Below are 17,624 nucleotides of genomic sequence, written 5' to 3'. Positions count from 1 at the left end.
CGCCAATCAAATTGTGCCTACCACCCCACTCGTTCACATGATAGTCTGAAACGCCTATGCTCCAAATTCGACCTACAAGATTCATGGCGATTGCAGCACCCAGACGGCCGTGACTACACGTTTTACTCGATTCCCCACAATTCCTATTCCAGAATCGATTATATCCTCATCAACAGCCCTTTCACACACCTTATTGAAGAAACCAACATTGCTCCCAAACTGGTCTCCGACCACTCCAGCATACAAACCAGACTAGTAGGCTCCAGGTCCATTCTTCCACCAAAGAGGTGCCGCTTTAATGATGATATTTTCTCCGACCTAGAAAACAAAAAAAGATAGAGACTGCCATACACGACTACATCACCTTAAACAATACTCCGTGTTCGGACATAGCGACTGTCTGGGAGGCACAGAAGGCCACCATAAGAGGAGTGCTTATTGGCATCCGGGCGCACACTAACAAAAAATTAAACCTAGAGCTCGTTAATCTAGAGAAAGACATTAAGGGCCATATGTATCATACTACCGTTTAGCGAATTCCAAATAGCGAATTTTAAGGAATCGCTATTTGGAATTCGCAAAACGGTATGTATGTACAAAATCGCTATTAAATAGCGATTCTTTACCATTCCTAATTTGCAATTAGCAAATACCCATTCATTTCCATGGGCCAGGAGGCCCATAGGAATGAAGGTGCAATTTGCGATTAGCAATTAGCTAATCGCAAATTAGGAATTTCTTCAAGGGTGCAGGGGTGTCTCAAGAACACCCTGCTGCACCCCTGAAAAAGAAATTTGGGGGCATATGGCGCACATACATGCCCTAAGGGCATGTATGGGCGTCATATGGCACCTTTTGTTTTTAGGAAAAAAGCTTTTTGAAAAGAATTCGCAAATTACCACCAACTAGAAGTTGGTGGTAATTTGCGAATCCTTAAAGGCATTTTTTGAATATTTTTTGTTTGATACATTGCATTTAAGGAATCGCAAAATTTGCGATTCCGTAAGTGCAATCGCAAAATAAGGAATTGCAAATTTTGCTATTCCTTATTTTACATCAAACATGTTTGATACATACCATTTGTCAAATTAGCATTCGCAAAGGCCGAAATTCGCAGAATTTCGGCCTTTGCGAATGCTAATTAGCTTGATACATATGGCCCTAAGACTCTAGAGGTTTCCCATGCAGCTGACCTCCTCAACACGTCGATTCTAAACGACCTCACTAAAAAGAAATACGAATACAACACGATTCTTAGCAGAAGAGCGGGGGTTTGGGTTAATAAATTTAAGGCCCTGAAGATGTGCGAGGGCAACAAAGCTGGGAAACTACTGGCATCCTATGTAAAACATAAAAAACGGCAATTTAACATTGCCTCTATCAAAGATCAAAACAATACCGTCCAAACTAAACAAAACCACATCCTTCACACCTTCAGGTCCTTCTATGAAGACCTCTTTAAGAATAAATTAGACTTTGACACGCAGGCGTGCTCTGACTACCTGAGCTCATTATGTCTCCCAAAACTCAATGATGCTGATAAGTCTAAACTGAACTCTCCGCTCACCCTACAGGAAGTCTCGACTTCCATTAAAACCCTCAAAAGCAATAAAGCACCAGGCCCTGACGGCTTCTAAGCCGGACTCGATAAAGAACTCAATACCCCTATCAGCCAAACCCTACTAAAATTGTTCCAATCCTTCGCCTCAAAAAAAATGAGTTACTAAATCTCTGAGTGAGGGCACTATCATTATCATACATAAAGAAGGGAAGGATCCTCTTCTAACCAAAAACTACCGACCGATATCCTTAATAAATCTGGATTGTAAGATCTACGCCAAAATTCTCGCAAGCAGGCTGAACTCACTCCTCCCTAAATTAATTAGTACATCACAAGTTGGCTTCCACAAACATTGCATGTCTAATGATAACACAAGACTTCTCTGCCATGTTATAGAAAAGGCCAAGACGTTTGCTGCTCCCTGTAGGAAGGTGGATATCTGACTATGGTTACCCCCAACTTTTTGCCTAGTGTTCTGCTGGTTTTTGACTTAGTTGGCCTGGGACCCTGCTATTCAGGACCCCAGGCTTCCTGCTCTCTCTTTTAAAATGGACTCCATGTACCCTAGGTACATATCTATTTGGATTCTGAGTCACCTTATCAGCCCCTGTACAGTGTACCGTAGGTACCCAGGGCATAGGTGTACCCAGGGGCTGCAGCATGTATTATGCCACCCCTGGCTGGCCATCCAAAACTGACACAACTGGCTGCTAAGACAGCTGGGGCAAGGTGGTGTAATCACCCTTTGCTGTAGATATAGTATACCTATATCTAACCCTAAAATGGACACATATCCTCCTATCAGTCACTCCTATGGCAGGCCTTAGCAATCCTGAAGGCAGAGTGCTTGGAATTATGTGAGATGGTGCTCTGGCATGAGCTGAGCCCGTCTGCAGCTTGCGGAACCAAGTCCTAATAGCTGTTCCATGATAACGCTATATCACATACTCTTAAGTGCATTATAATCCTTGCGGTTAAATGCTAACTCTGGTATAACATTATCAAAACATGTCGAGTAAGGTGTCATACGAATTGGAATACTACCCCCTCGCCAATTCTGGCGACGGGGGTAGCATTCCACCCTTCTAGAGGGACACGACATGTATGTAACTGTGAACCCCGGTTAAAAGTTAACTCGAGCCTTGGCATCACAAAATGGATGCTGTCACCACAGACACAAGTCTGACCTCCTGCTGCTGGGAGTCCTTCCAGCGAGGGAGGCTTGGACAAAGGGTTTCCTGCCTTGGTAGGTGCTAGCACCACCCCAGACAGGATTTTGTGTATTGGGTAGGATAGGCCTGAAAGGAATGAGACATGCCTGGGGCACACAAGGTGCCCTGTGCATACACCGGTTCAAACCAGTTGCTGGGGCATCCCTGCCCCAGCTCTGGCGCGAATTCCGGACAAAGGATAGGGGGTGTAACCACCCCCCTTCTTGGTCCCACCCAGGGGAGGGACCTAGTCAGCAGTACAGCCTCCTTTAGCAGGATAAAGGTAGGAGCTGGTCCCATTCCAGATTAGATTAATCCTGAACTACTCTACAAGAAGAAACTCTGGACTTCGACGTTGTGCTCCACAGAAGACTGAAGAAATCTCCCTTGTGGGCAAGGAGTGTCCACCCTGCACAGGCAGGCACCATCAAACGTCCAGCGGCTTCACTTTGTCGTCTTCCCTCGAGGATCCAGACTTCAGAGCCCGACGAGACCCGGATTCCCAGACCTCTCCGACCTCAACTCACATCTGCAGCAAAGCTGAGACCCGTGGATGCGACGAGACACGTGGGACCGGCCATCTTGAAAGAAACTGCACTTCGCTTCCAGCACGACTCCCGAGGTAAACTCGACCAAGTGCTTTGGGGACTGAGAAGCCCCAGCCCGAGCAGCCCCTGCACCGAAGATCAGCCCTCCAGCATCCACGAGATCTGCATGGGGCCCTTCTGCTTGTTTGCTGCTCGACGCGTTGTCTGGTCACTTGCCGGCTGGCTAGTGGCCTCCTAGATGACGAACCTTGAAATCTTTGCTGCTGGTCTGGTTGCTCCAGACTGGCCCTTGCTCCCTTCCAAAAGAGGGGCACCCCGGACTCTCCTAGTCCGCACCAGACGCTTTCTTCACTCACCGCGCGGGTTGCCTTTGCCAAGGCCTGTTGATGCCGATTCCGGATCCAACACCCCCGACAGCGAGAGCCTGCGTGGGACAGCTCGTGCCTCCATCCTGGTCGTCGAAGACACCTCCTGGTCCACGTGGCTGCAGAGTCAAGCGTCCACTCTTCACCTGATCGCGACGACGACATCTGGTTCCTTCCTGGTTCCACACCGGTCACTGGCTAGTGACTTTGAACATTGTCCCCTCTGCTTTCAGGTCTCCTTCTTCACCGATCCACCCTTGGATCGCACCGGACATCTTCCTCCTGGTCGCCTGCAGCATCTTTTCTTACAGGCTCCATAGACTTTAATGCGAGAACCCGACGCACTTTGACACCTGTGCACCCGCAGCCCGCGGGTGAGGTAACAGGAGCATTTTGGTGCTCAAGGGTAGTTTAACTGTCCTAGTGTCCAGTTCCACAGTCGTTTTAGTCCTACCTAGTCAGGATTGTCCGTACTCACCTTTAACTTGAACTGTACTGTCCATAGACGTTGTTACGCATCTCGCGTGTGAGTTCACACTCTGCACACGCGTTCCGTGGGCCTCCTATTACTTACCTAGAGTTAGTGTAGCGTGGTCCCATCGATCCTACAGCCTCTGGACAGCTCCATTCTTCCTATCGACTCTCACATTCCACTTACTTAGTATATGGTTTGTCGTGCCCCTAGGGCACCATTGTAATTTTGTGCAACTTGTCGTATTTTTCCTAAGAGATTGTCATGTGCTTAGCCCTCTGACCTCATAAAGAGTTCAGAGGTGTTGTTATTTATAAATATACTGTTTATTTTCATAACAACCTGTGTGGTGTCCTTTCATCTGGTATTCAAGGGGATATATTGTGGTAAAACAGCTGGCTTCACATGCCAAACGAGTTTAGCCTAAGACTGCTTTGTCCATGCTACCATTAGGATAGCTGGTCTATAAGGTTGACTTACAACCAATCACCATAAGGGTTGTTTGGACTGATACAAGGTGATCACTAGAACTAGTGACCATCATATATCAGGCCAACTTCTCACACTCCCTCTGTGGCTATTACGCTAGATGCGGAGAAAGCATTCGATAGAGTCTCTTGGCTCTTTCTTAAACATTGCATAAATGGCTCACTGTCGGAACCATTTAACCTGGAACAGGGAACCAGACAGGGCTGCCCCCTCTCCCCGTCACTCTTCCTCCTGGCGATGGAACCCCTACTCGCCGACATCAAAAAGAATGAAAAAATTAAAGGTGTGAGTTTTGGCGATACATGCGTTAAACTAGCCGCCTATGCGGATGACGTCCTAATAGTATCTGAGTCCCCGGAGACCTCCATCGCTGCCTTGATGTCCACCATTGAAACGTATTCCACCCATTCCGGGTATAAACTCAATCGGGAAAAATCAGAGGTCAAACCGTTGGACATCCTGGCCACCAAAGACATGCTGGGGAACTCTGGTCTCTGCTGGCAATCAGGGTTTGTAAAGTACCTGGGGATAGAGTTTGGAGACTCCCTCATGGAAACTCTGCTGCAAAACAAGAAGGCGACCTTAACCAAAATAAAAAACCAACTGGAAGGATGGTCCCCTCGCTTCATCACTTGGTGGGGCAGAGATGAGACCATCAAGATGATGATTTTCGCCCCTGGTGAATTATCTCATCACCATGCTTCCTCTAACCCTTACCCACGATTTCCACCACAAACTCGATCAGGCACTTACCAACTTCCTGTGGAAAGGGAAAAAGGCGAGGATCAGCATTAAAAAATTACGCTTAGACAAGTCATTAGGAGGGGTCACCCTACCAGACTTTAGGCGCTATGAGACCGACTTCCTAGCAAAACAAGGAGCACACTGGCTAGCCCCCACAGAAAACTACACCCCTGTCTGGCTGGAAGTCGAACGAGCAATCCTAGACGGCATCGCCCCGGCTGCAGACCTTTCTACCAACTTAAACATACTAACCCACTCAAAACCAATTTTCCGTAACACGAAAACTGCACTTCTTAAAATTGATAATTTTTAGAACATAGCATCCACCGCTCAGGCTGGGAATCCTTATGGAATAATCGTTCTATACTGTACAAAGGCAAACCATTATTTAATTCGCAGTGGATAAAAAAAGGCATCCTCTTCCCGCACCAACTATTCGAGGGGTCAAACCCTATTCCGTTCAGAGACATACAAGCTACTTATAGCCTTGCGCCAATAGAATTTTACTCCTTCTTAAACATAAAAGCTGCACTCTCTAAAGCGAAACTTTTGACACCCCCCTCCCTTCCAATTTACCTAGCTAAGTTAAATAGATTAGGCCACCAGGTTTCCTATGTCTACAAACTCATTCGCCCCCAACAATCAAATCTGACCACACCGCTCACACAGTTCTGGTCCGCACTTTCATCCAGGCCGATCTCAGAAAAGGATTGGACCAATACCTGGGAATCTTGCATGAGACACAAAATCAGCCCTACTTTATCCCAGACCAAATATTGGCTCCTCCACAAAGCCTTTTGGACTCCGGCGCGTCTCTATGCTCATAACATCAGCCCAGACGCCTTTTGCTGGAACTGCAAGCGGGCGGAAGGCGACTTGGCACACATTATCCTACAATGCGACTGTGTAACCCCCTTCTGGGATAATATATTTGACTTTATTAGTAAGGTTCTCCCCATTTCTCCGTCCAGAGAGCTACCGTACCTGGCCTTCAGATTCACCCAAGATCCCTCTCTCAACGCCGATGACAGAGCATTACTAGATCTCCTGCTCACTGCAGCTGTTAAGGTAGTCCTTAGTAATTGGAAGGACACTAGCAAAGCTAACTTTGCCTGCTGGCTCAACTGGGTAATTAGCCTACGAGGAGCGGATAACATAGCCCTCCAACAATCACCTTGGCGCCCCCCTACGAGAAGGATGTGGTCTACCCTTGACAGTTACTTTACCACCCATAAACCGCCTTAGGTTTCTCCACCCCCCTACACATTGGACCCGTACCCAGGTGGGTTGAGTTACCCTATTAGCTTTTTTCACCCTGAGCTCCAACCTCATAACTTTACCGCTTCTCAATCTGTACTATTTCAAGCTCTACTGATGAAGACTGTTATATATGCGACCCCAATCCAACCAACCACGTACGCCGATGTATGTCATATGTATTTCTTTATTGCTCCATACCTTACGTTACTTTTTTATCCTTTTGCATTACTGTACTGTTTCCATTGTAGTGATGTATGTATTTATAGATGGTATGGCAAAGGTTACTTTGGACATGATAATAGCCCGTTTTACAACGTAAATTGCTTTACTTGACAGGCATAATAAGAAAATGAAAAGGAGATTTTCGATTTATAAATGAGAGAGCCCTTCATCCGCTGACTTCTCAAATAAAGTGAAGGTGATCTTTTTAAATTACTCTAATAACCTTGAACCGCTATTTTAGGAAATACACGCTAGTGATAGGTTGCATCCTAATTTTGTTTTTACGTTTCTGGCCCCCATTAACAGGTCCAGATATAATTTACTTTGAAATCTAAAGCTGCAATATAAGTGGGAAATAAGCGGCAATCAGGTAAACTTTATGAAATAGTTCTCTCTATGCAAACGTAGTCATAAGGGTAAACTTTATATATATATAAATAAAAATATCGAGACCTGGTTAGTATGTCAGGTTTTGGAGACTGCCTTTTGCACAAATTTTAATAATGGAGTGCTCCCTTCTTTTTGATCTCCTTCCTAATCTTTATATTAGATAAGGCTTTGTCCACAATAGTTGTTCAAATAACGATTATTTACAACAAGGGGTGGTGATGGACAGAGTCTCTGAATTAAGCAGAGTACTCTCACCCAGTCAAGAGATCAGGGCTAGATCCAACACCGTTTTTTAGCTCATTGCACCATCCCAGTTTCAGAACCTGGCTGTATGCAAATTAGTCTGTCCCTGGCCCAGTGCATCATGGGAACAGGGCAGACCAGACTACAAAAGCCAATTCTTACACTGGGAAGGAAACAAGCTTCCGGGGACCGGTTTCTGCCATTTCAGGCGTCTTCGGCCCGGCTTGCTTGAATCCTGATGGTGCAATGAGCAAGGGACTCGCATCTGAGTATACCCTTCCACGCTTAGGGTGGACAAAATTATTTACAACAAGGGGTGGTGATGGACAGAGTCTCTGAATTAAGCAGAGTACTCTCACCCAGTCAAGAGATCAGGGCTAGATCCAACACCGTTTTTTAGCTCATTGCACCATCCCAGTTTCAGAACCTGGCTGTATGCAAATTAGTCTGTCCCTGGCCCAGTGCATCATGGGAACAGGGCAGACCAGACTACAAAAGCCAATTCTTAGACTGGGAAGGAAACAAGCTTCCGAGGACCGGTTTCTGCCATTTCAGGCGTCTTCGGCCCGGCTTGCTTGAATCCTGATGGTGCAATGAGCAAGGGACTCACATCTGAGTATACCCTTCCACGCTTAGGGTGGACAAAATTATTTACAACAAGGGGTGGTGATGGACAGAGTCTCTGAATTAAGCAGAGTACTCTCACCCAGTCAAGAGATCAGGGCTAGATCCAACACCGTTTTTTAGCTCATTGCACCATCCCAGTTTCAGAACCTGGCTGTATGCAAATTAGTCTGTCCCTGGCCCAGTGCATCATGGGAACAGGGCAGACCAGACTACAAAAGCCAATTCTTACACTGGGAAGGAAACAAGCTTCCGGGGACCGGTTTCTGCCATTTCAGGCGTCTTCGGCCCGGCTTGCTTGAATCCTGATGGTGCAATGAGCAAGGGACTCACATCTGAGTATACCCTTCCACGCTTAGGGTGGACAAAATTATTTACAACAAGGGGTGGTGATGGACAGAGTCTCTGAATTAAGCAGAGTACTCTCACCCAGTCAAGAGATCAGGGCTAGATCCAACACCGTTTTTTAGCTCATTGCACCATCCCAGTTTCAGAACCTGGCTGTATGCAAATTAGTCTGTCCCTGGCCCAGTGCATCATGGGAACAGGGCAGACCAGACTACAAAAGCCAATTCTTACACTGGGAAGGAAACAAGCTTCCGGGGACGATAGCACCTAGTAATTGGTATTATTTCAGTCTGGACATAATTATAATACTAAAATATCTGTATCCCTCTAATAGGTTGCTTTCGTTTTAAAAAGAACATACCCACTTTGACATTACTTCACAGAGATTTTTTCTCGTTTGGTAAGTCTAGCACTGGCCCAATAAAGGAGGTCATTTATACCACCTTGTTTTAGGCTTCTTAGATTCAACACAGAAAAACTTTTTCCCTTTTTCTGCACGGTGTATTCTTTGGTGTAGGATCCTTCCCTATTCTTCTTCGTTTCATATCAGTAATAGTACTATATTCTCTTTATCTACACTTTTTAACAAACTGGAGATGTAAAAAAATGTTTTAAGCATTTGTACTAGTTTGTGACATGTTTTTCCCTGTGTTAACATGTGAGATTACAATGTGAACTTCGTGTTAATTTGACTAGCACTCAATATGATATGTAGTTATATATAGGGATATGATATATAGGGATCTTGGGTGAATCCGAAGATCACTCCCCTTCATACACCCCCCATACCCCCACCCTCTTTACCCCCCCACCACACACCTCATACGAGCCTCGCAGAACCCATCACCGCCCTGAACATATCTCCCACGCCCCGCGGCAGGACCATCTCTCACCCTATCTCCCCCCCCACTCTCACTCCCCACTACCCCACTCTCCCAGCTAGACTCACGGAACACACCACCTCCCTTACCCTAACCCCTCATCCTCTCTCCCCCCCCATTCTCAGCCCCCACTATCTTACTTGCATCCCCACCATCTCCAGCCTACACTCATCCCTCAACTCACCTGCGCCGCCTCCCACCAGCGCCATCACCTATTCTACCAACCACCCCCCTACCTCATCCACACCCCTTACCCACAATCTCTCTCACCCATCGAATGCCACCCCACCTACTACTGCCGAAGAGCCCGGCACCGTCGCTAGCACATCCCTCCCCCTCCGCTCCAGTTCCCACTACAGTGCCCCACTCAACCACTCGCCCACGGCTCGCATTCCCAATACCATCCCTAATCCAACCCTGGACTTGATTATATCCACCCTCCTACAAGTCAAAGAAGAGCTCCACACCATCAAAGAACTTCTTTTCACACACCCCAGACACCCCCTACCTACCACTTCCGCGTCCAACAAGTCCCCCACCCTCCCCACAGACCCTTTCATTCATTACTCACCGCTTTGGCCCTCTATCCCCGCTCGCAATATAACCTGCCGCCCCGTCGCCCCCTCAACCCCCTCTCTGACCGCGACCTATACACTCTCCTCCGCTCATATGGCCCAGGTCCCACAAAACACACAACCACCACACACCTTCCCATACCCACGATTCTCACAAATCCCCCTAGGCCCCCCACACTGAGCAACAGAAGCTCCGTCCCCAATAATCTCAGAAAAATCCCCCTCTCTCTAGAACACTCGGCCACCCTTCTCACCCCCAGACTCAAATGTCTCCTTCTCAACTGCAGATCGGCCCCGAGACACTCCTCCGGCATCGCGGATCTCATCTTAACAATGGACCTTGACCTAGCCATTCTGACTGAAACGTGGCTAACTGAAGCCTCTACACCTATAATGGACATACTAGTCCCCCCCAACTATCACATCATTAGACTCGACAGAACTGGCAAGACGGGCGGGGGTATCGCATGCATTTTTAGGAGCAATCTCGCTGTTACTAAAGCCACCTCCCCCTCCCTTACCTCCTGTGAACTCATTTGCCTCGATATTACCAGCGAGGGCAAACCTGTCTGCTCCCTGCATGTTATCTACCACCCACCCGGGGACAACCTCACCTTCTCCCAACAACTCATGGACACGATAACATCCAACGCCGGGCGACAGATCACTCAAATCTACTTGGGTGACTTCAACCTCCACTGGAACGACCAGAAAGACGCTGTGGTGAATAGTCTCAAAACTTTCCTCAACGCGCTTGACCTCACCCGAATCTGCAACAGTCCTACACGCGACAAAGGCTCTATCCTCGACCTGATCATCGTCAAAGAGGACTCTACACATCTGGAGGCAATCCAACCCTGTGACTGGTCAGACCACCACATTATCACATTTTTCATCAACGAAAAGGTCAAACTTAACCCGGCTCAACCCACCAAAACCAAGATCTGGAAAAGGGACATGAAGAATCTTAACCCCAACTCCTTGCCTTCCCACACCCGCAGTCTCCTCCTTCCCCCTACGGGCGTCTCTGATGTTCATTCTCTGACCGACCACTACCTCGACTCTATGACCTCAATAATCAATGAAGCCGCCCCCCTGCAACTGAAGAGAGTCTCCACCAAGAACTCAAACCCATGGTATGATGGTAGACTCAATGAAGACAGGCGCGCTATGCGAATGGCAGAGCGCACCTGGAGATCTGACCCCTCAGCACTGCACCTTAAAATGCTTAAGAATAAGAGAAATGCCTACTTTAGGAAAATCAAGCGTTCGAAATCAGACTTCTTTAGCCAACAGCTGGACCAAGCAAAAAACTGACAAAGAAAACTGTTCGAGCTAGTCAAAACCCAAACAAAGATGCAACCTCTACAATCAAACAGCACAACAAGTGATATTCCAAGCTGTGAAGACTTTTCTGCCTTCTTCAAGCTAAAGACCCACAATATAAGAAGTGATCTCCTCAATGATGTAAGCCGATACTCCAGCCCCATCAGCATAACTAACACTCAACCTAAAAACAACGCGGCATGGACGTCCTTCGACACCTACTCTGAAGAATCAATTCACAAACTGCTCGGCACCTTGAAGCCCTCTAATCACCTCACAGACCCCCTACCTGCTAATGCTGTAAAAGACTTCACCCCCCTGCTCCTGCCACTCGGGACTAAAATCATTAACGGTTCCCTTCAACAAGGACTCATCCCAGACTCCCTCAAGGTAGGGCAAGTCATGCCTATACTTAAGAAACCTACAGCTGACCCGGCCAACCTAAACAATTACCGCCCTATCACCAATATCCCCACCTTGGCCAAACTGCTAGAAAAATGCGTACAACTCCAACTGACAAAACACATCGATCAGTTTGACCTCCTCAACACTCATCAATCAGGATTCCGAGCAAAACACAGCACGGAAACGGCTATGACACACATAATTGATGACGCCCTCCAAATCCTTGATCGCAATGATTCCTGCCTCCTCATCCTTCTTGATCTCTCCTCAGCATTTGATACGGTCAAACATGAGAATCTACTGGAGTTGTTAAATACAAGAATGGGTTTATCCGGGACTGTCCTCAAATGGTTCACCTCCTTCCTACATAACTGGTCTCAGAAGTTCAAGATCAACAACGTGTTGTCCTCATCTGTGCCCGTAACACTAGGCGTCCCACAAGGATCTTCCCTATCCCCCACATTGTTCAACCTCGTCATGGAACCACTCACCACCTTGCTTCAAGCATCGAATGTACACTTCCATATGTACGCAGTTGACACTCAACTTTACCTCAAGTTACAATCCCGGGAAGACATCAAACTTCTGAACTCCACACTAAGAAACACCCAATCATGGCTGGCCGATAATCACCTCAAACTAAATGCTCTGAAAACTGAGTTCCTTCTGATCTCACTCCTGCAAAAAACGCCATCACCCAAACCTGGCTCAATCATCTAACTGCACTCAATGTCCAGCCCACCATCGTGGACCCCGCGAAATCCCTAGGCATCACACTTGACTCCAATCTCAACATGCAGCAGCACATTAGCAAAGCAACTAAAGGAGCTAATTTCCAAATCAACACTTTGAGGAAACTCAAACCCTTCCTCCCACCAAAGGACTTCCAAACTGCTGTACAAGCCCTAGTCATCCCCCGCATAGACTACGGAATTGTGGCTCTCAGCGGGCTCCCCCTATCAACAAAGGCACCCCTAAGAGCCTCCCTGAACGCTGCCGCGAGACTCATCACTGGTTCAAGAAAACACTTGCATATATCCCCTGACTTAAAAACCCTGAACTGGCTGCCTATTGAAGCCAGAGTACAGCTGAAAATTGCCTGTATGACACACTCGGCCATACACCACAAGTCACCCAACTACCTCACTCAAAAGCTGACTATATCAGGAGGCTCGAGATCCAATAGAAGCACAAAAAACCTCCTCCTGAAACCTAGAAGATTCCGGAAGAAAAAAACATACAAACGCTCCTTCTCAGGAATGGCACCCAGGATCTGGAATGCACTCCCGCCTGAAACCAGGCTTATCTCCTCCACTGCATTCTTTAAGAAAGAGGTAAAAGCCATCCTTATGGCTAAGTTCACCTGAACTCTATTGTTACTGGATCAAAGACATTGCACGGCTCTGTATTTTTGGTTGCCTGTTGTTTATTGTTGTTATACTCTTACTTGATTGCTTTCTTACATTGCAACTCACTTACTACCGACTATTATATTGTTTTTAAGAGTGTGTATAATCACCCCCTTGTTTGCCCCTACCCTCTGTTACTGTAAAGCGCTCTGATATCTGCAAAGATCTTGTTCGCGCTATATAAAACTTTGAATAAATAAATAAAATAAATAAATAGTAGTAACATCTAATGTGTTAATATGTGAGATTACAATGTGTACTTCATGTAAATTTGATATATAGTAGTAACATCTAATCAAGTGTATATGTCCCTTGTTTTTAGCCTTGACGAAGTACTTAGGTTCATTAGCCGGACGAAACACGTGTTGGCAATGAATTGCAAGTTAAGGAAATGATTTGAAGAGTTTTACGCAGCGACTGCATATGAACTGTGAAGAAATAAAGAAGAAAATATTTTGAAAATCACTTAATTGGAATATTAACATTATTTTGATTGGACTCTATTGATTTGTTACCTAGGATTGCTCAGGTTGAGAACTGTTGAGAAATGTATTTATTTTGACACTGAAACAACCAATAAAAAATATTTTGAATTAAAAAAAAACTGCAAATAAATAATTGACGTTGCACTCTTGGAACAGAGCGTATTCAGTTTTGTTTACAAAAAATGCCCATTATTCCTCACTCCTTATTTCTTACTCTTTCATTGCTCACTCGATGTCCCTCATTTTTTGGTTTGAATATTTTTTATTGATATTTCAACATATAGGAACAATACAGAGCTATAACAGAGGAGGGGTAAAGTTGAGGTTATTTGTGCGGTGTACAGTGATGAATAGGTACAGTGATAGCATTACACATTGCGATCTTCTCGTTCCTCGACCGACTTTGCTGAAAAGAAGAAAAACAGTACATGGTACAAACAACTGTTCCTCACTGGAATGTGTCGTCTATGCTTGCAGAGCCACTAGCCATCAGCCCGAATAGAGATAGCCTTGGTTGATTTAGTCAATGGAGCTTGTCATGCAATTGTGGCTCATAGCGCGCAGTGTCTGTGAATCCAGTCGGACAGCATAGGGGCAAGGCGTCAATATGGGCTGCTATAGGCATGGCACTGTCCACTCCGTGTATGAAACTGTCGTGAAGTATTCGTGGGAGAAGAGAGTGTGAAGATTCCAGTAGATATGGTTCTATAGCACTGGAACGTGGGTCATGGTAATGGGACGCAGCTCGCAGTGCAGCTATACAGCTCTCAATTAGTCACAATGGGTCCTCATCACTGTCAGTCCCGCCGTGTGAGCTCCGTAGAGAGAGTATGGATTTGAAAAGAGAAAAAAAGGGGGGGGAGGGGGGGATGGCGGCGGCGGTCAGTAGGTTCGGTAGCGTGGTGAGGCTGTCACGGTGGGAGCGTTGCGATGATGAAGGGTTCTAGGGGGGTCGTCAGGTGTGCTTGTCGCTGTTTATCTGGTTCCGGGAGAGTGCTGGGACTTTTGCGGTTGGTGTGGGACGCAGGTCAGTCGTAGATCATGGCGTTTCGCCTGTTAAAGTGTGGTGTCATCTGCAAGCACATCAGTCTCCCCGTCCAGTGGTGCATGTGTTTCCTGGCCAGGGGCATCGGGTGCACGGTCGATTTCGGCCGTTCCCTCTGTTGCATCACCATCCCTCCTGGGGGAAGTGTCAGGTGAGTGGTCTCCCAGTAGCTGGCATTCTCTATGGAAGGCGCCGAGCATGTCGTCCCATAGAGTTGCAATTGGGAATTGCCGCAAACCTGCTGTTTCCTCGTTGCGGAGGATGATGCTCTCTGCTGTGGCCCAGTTATCTAGGGAGGTACGCCAGTGTTGCGCTGTGGGTGGGGTTGTACGTTTCCAGTGTTTAGTGAGCAGCCGTTTAGCTGTGAGGAGGCCAATGCCCCAGAATCGGGAGTGGACTTTATTATGATTGGTCCTCTTGTAGAGGCCCAGTAGGCATGCCTCCCATGTGTGCGGTATCGGCATTGCCGTGCAGCGCTCGAGAATCAACAGTGCCGTCTGCCAATACGTTTGTATCTGAGGGCAGAGCCATAGCATGTGTAGCAGGTCCGCACTATTGAGCGCACATCTCGGACATCCAGCCGTGGCGTCTGGGAAATACTGGTTGATTTTGTCCGGCGAGAGGTATGCTCTGTGCAGTATATAAAATTGAATCAGTTTAAAGCGTGCATTACGGGGGACATTTTTGGGGCCTGCTAACACCATCGTCCATTCTTTGTCCGTCCACTGCCTTCCTCTGTCGGCTGCCCATTTATCGCGCAGTGGTTGTAGAGTGTGCTGTGTGTGTGGCAACAATGCTTGTGTCAGCCAATGTATCACGTGTGATCCGTTCCCCATGACGTGTAGGTGTTGTATCAGTTGATGTGTGGGGAGTTCCTCAGTGATGTTTCCCCATTGTCGCGTGTATGCCGCCACTATAGAGGCGTGTTGTAGGAATTGTCCCGCCGGGACGCCCGTGTCGTTGACTAGTGTCTCGAAGGGGATCAGGGTTCCATCGGCATATAAGTCTGCCATGGTGTCTACTCCCGAGCGTGTCCAGCGCTCCAGTGCGGCCTCCGTGACCACGGATGCCGCCCTAGGGGTGCCCAGGAGCGGAAGCGCCGGGGCATACGGTTTGACATCTCTAGTGAGCCGTAAGCTTCTCGTGAAGCATTTCACAGCCACAGCGACATGGAGTTGCGGTGGGGTCTTCGTGTGCACCAGCGGGTGGAATATCGAGTGTATTTGTAGGAGGGACAGCGTGTCCGTGGTTGTAGCTGTGTCCTCCAGGCTCCTGCCTGTGAGCCAGGCTGCCACCCATTGCAGCTGTGCCGCTAGGTAGTAAAGCTCTAGGTGTGGCACAGCGAGGCCGCCGGTCTCCACTGGTATGTACAGTTTGGTCAGTGCCACCCTTGGCCTGCCGGCGTTCCAGATCAGCTCCCTGATCATTGTCTCCAGTTCTTTGAAGGTGCGGGCCGGGACGTACACTGGGATGTTTGCGAAATAATACAGGAGTCTGGGCAATATGATCATTTTCGTCAGCGTCACTCTACTCGGTACATTGAGTGGGAGAGTCTTCCAAAAGGCTATTTGCGACCTGATGGACGTGATGGCATGTGTCAGATTGCCATCTAGAATGTCCGGGGGCGTCCTGTATATGTAAATTCCCAGATACTTGAATGTGGTATCGTGCCACGGTAGCCGTTCGCCATTGATGCTGATTTCGGGGTCTGGGACGTTGGGGGCGAATGAATATGCCCCCGATTTGGCCCAGTTCACCTTGAGGCCCGACATGGTCTCGAAGGTTCGGAAGATGTCCGATAGTTCCGGTGGCAAGTTGGCTAGGTCTCAGAAATACAGGAGCAGGTCGTCAGCATATAGCGAAACTACATGTACCCCATCAGCCAGCGGTATGCCCCAGTTCGCACCCCTGCCACGCAACATCTCAGCGAGAGGTTCTATAGCCAGTGAGAAAATCAGCGGGGACAGCGGGCAGCCTTGTCTGGTGCCTCGTCCGATCTTAATGGCGTCGGACAACAGCCTGCCCGTGCGGACTCGCACTTCTGGGCTCCTGTACAGTAGACCGACCAGTTCAACGTAGTCTTCTCCCAAGTCGAACTTGCGTAACACTGCCAATAGATAGGGCCACTCGACCGAGTCGAACGCTTTTTCAAGATCTAGGATTAAGCACCCCGATCTCGGCCATCCTTGCACCGCGTATTCTTGTATCCGGAACAGTCTTCTAATATTGTGGGAGGTGTTTCTAGCAGGCACGAAGCCGTTCTGGTCGCTATGCACCAGGGAGGGCACCAGCGGTGCCAGTCGTCTAGCCAGGGCCGACGCTAGGATCTTATAGTCCGTGTTGAGTAGCGCTAGGGGTCTATACGATCCAAGGAGTGCTGCATCACGGCCTGGCTTGAGAAGAGACACTAGTGTCGCCTCATTCATCGACTGGGGTAAGGCCATGTCGTCCAGTGCCGCCGAGTACACCCTGAGGAGCTCCGGTATCAGTATATCAGAGCATGCTTTATAATATTCGGCCGGTATCCCATCTGGTCCGGGAGCTTTGCCATTCGAAAGTGCAAAGATGGCATCGCGTAGCTCATCCGCCCACAATGGCGACCCAAGATCATCTTGTTGGTCTGCCGTGAAGGTGGGCAGCGTAACCTCGTTGAGGTAAGCGGCTATGTCCGGGTGTGGGGTCTGTAGTTGTGACCTGTATAGCGCCCGGTAGTGTGTTATGAAAGCGTCGTGGATCATTGCCTGGGTGTACACTGTGGGGCCAGCAAGTAGCCGTATCGTCGTCACCGGTGACGTTCGCTCCTCACGCTGTATCAGCCAGGCCAACAGCTTGCCGGGCTTATCGCCAGTGTGGTGCGTACGAGCTGAATGTGCCGCGTAATTAACATGTTTCAGTTTATCTATTAGTCTGTCGTGTTCCGCTCGCGCTTCTAACAGTTTAGCGTCTGTGTCGTCAGTCGCTTCCTGTTCTGCTTGTATTAGGTCTGTCTCAAGGCGCCTCAGGTCTGTCTCTAGCTGACGT

At 47.9% G+C, this 17,624-nt stretch overlaps 1 long non-coding RNA gene across 3 annotated transcripts in view; it reads left to right on the top strand.

Annotated features, from left to right (window-relative positions):
- The window catches only part of LOC144761531 (uncharacterized), a 76,507-nt gene extending 62,796 nt beyond the window's left edge, over positions 1–13,711 (top strand). For 2 of the 3 annotated variants that reach the window (XR_013595765.1, XR_013595767.1), the window contains exons 3-5: positions 6,987–7,068; positions 7,179–7,242; positions 13,396–13,711. This is a non-coding gene — a long non-coding RNA (uncharacterized LOC144761531). Of the gene's footprint in view, positions 1–6,986; positions 7,069–7,178; positions 7,243–8,811; positions 8,878–13,395 lie in introns of all 3 variants that reach the window. The other variant, XR_013595766.1, reaches the window with a different exon arrangement.
- Positions 13,712–17,624: the final 3,913 nt, after the last annotated feature.

The sequence above is a fragment of the Lissotriton helveticus genome, chromosome 6 (assembly GCF_964261635.1).
Source record: "Lissotriton helveticus chromosome 6, aLisHel1.1, whole genome shotgun sequence".
In the NCBI taxonomy this organism is placed as follows: domain Eukaryota; kingdom Metazoa; phylum Chordata; class Amphibia; order Caudata; family Salamandridae; genus Lissotriton; species Lissotriton helveticus.
Note: the sequence above shows the minus strand (reverse complement) of the source record. Positions and strands in the feature narration are given on the sequence as shown.